The sequence below is a fragment of the Sinocyclocheilus rhinocerous genome, unplaced genomic scaffold, assembly GCF_001515625.1.
Source record: "Sinocyclocheilus rhinocerous isolate Xijiao unplaced genomic scaffold, SAMN03320098_v1.1 scaffold1600, whole genome shotgun sequence".
Taxonomy (NCBI): domain Eukaryota; kingdom Metazoa; phylum Chordata; class Actinopteri; order Cypriniformes; family Cyprinidae; genus Sinocyclocheilus; species Sinocyclocheilus rhinocerous.
In genome coordinates, this window is record NW_015665129.1 from 2951836 (window position 1) to 2953619 (window position 1784).

The following is a 1784-nucleotide window of genomic DNA, read 5'->3' on the forward strand; positions in this document are numbered from 1 at the left end:
ATATATCACTAGATCTACATCTTAACTTTAGACACACTGAAGCAGGAAGCTACATTTTTCTTTAAAAAAAATTCTCTGAGATTTAAGGACGTGAATGTAATTTGGCAGCAACAGAAAATGACAGAACAATATGCACATAACTATAGAGACATGCTTGTTTTGTCCTTGTGCACAGCGAATATTGTTATTTAATGGAGGAAAAAGAGCAATCTTTTTATAATGTCAAAAATAGAGTCCATTTAACAGTGACTGGTTAAAGTTTTAGTAAACATCACCCCAATTTCAACAAGTCATCTTAAAACGGTTCACTAATATATATAGGAGTTCTTATTTGATCTCATATGACCTGAAATTTAAAGCTTTTAGAAAATGGTCATGTGAAAACATCGAGAAACTCTGAAACCAAATATTCCAATTGTGTATTATTACATTTTAGCACGTCATGTAAAATACTGACTGATGTAATACAACTTTTTCTTTCAGCCTGAATTTTGTGTCCTTATCCCATAACACATTTCCCAGTTTCACTTGGAACAGGAAATTACTCCTTCTGCACACACAAACAGGAAAAGCGCAGTTTCCTTTGAAACAGGAAAGTTCACATTGACATCATTGTCCCTCCTTCAGTGTCCTTCCATATATACTAACTAATATATACAGTGGGTACGGAAAGTATTCAGACCCCCTTAAATTTTTCACTCTTTGTTATATTGCAGCCATTTGCTAAAATCATTTAAGTTAATTTTTTTTCCTCATTAATGGACACACAGCACCCCATATTGACAGAAAAACACAGAATTGTTGACATCTTTGCAGATTTATTAAAAAAGAAAAACTGAAAAATGCTCAGTATTTAGTAGAAGCACCCTTTTGATCTAATACAGCCATGAGTCTTTTTGGGAAAGATGCAACAAGTTCTTCACACCTGGCTTTGGGGATCCTCTGCCATTCCTCCTTGCAAATCCTCTCCAGTTCTGTCAGGTTGGACGGTAAACGTTGGTAGAATCACCCTTCAATCTTTTGGTTTACTTTGCTGGATATAGCAAATAATGACAAAATAAACATTTGAAACAAGATAAATGGTTTATGCTTAATTTCATGAAGTGTGCGATTAATCGCGATTAATCACAGAAAAAGGATGTGATTAATCAGATTAAAATTTCTAATCGATTGACAGCCCTAATATATATATATATATAAATCGATATTTCCTTCCCCAAGGTTACTAAGTAATCCGTTTACTAAAGATTATTTACATTTCACCATTAAATCTGAACCAGCTGTCACAGTTTGAATGTTATTTAAACATTTACCAAAGGAGTGGTGTCAGACGCTGAAAACACTACCCACCATATGGTTTATTATCCAGAGTGTTTACTATTGTAGAACACATGACAATATTTCTGTTGACTCATTAACAATCTCTATTTTTTGAAATTCTGGATTCGTAGAAAATACATGGGCATGAAATCAGTCTTTCTAAACAAATCTTTTAAAAGAATTATTCATTCTATTTAACTTCCATAAACTGATATTTTTCAGCTACAGTATAAACAATGATATTATTAGTTGGATCTAGTAAACAAATACACCTTTCACCAAAAAAAAAAACAGAGCGTAAATAAACTAAACATCTTGTTCGTAATCAAGGATCTGCTGACTATAGAGGATTATTTCTGCCACGGAATAAAAAGGTATTTGTGACAATTCTGACTTTTTCCCCACAATTGACCTATTGCTAAGCCCCGCCCCCCTTAGTTACTGTTGCTCACTCGGACAAACAA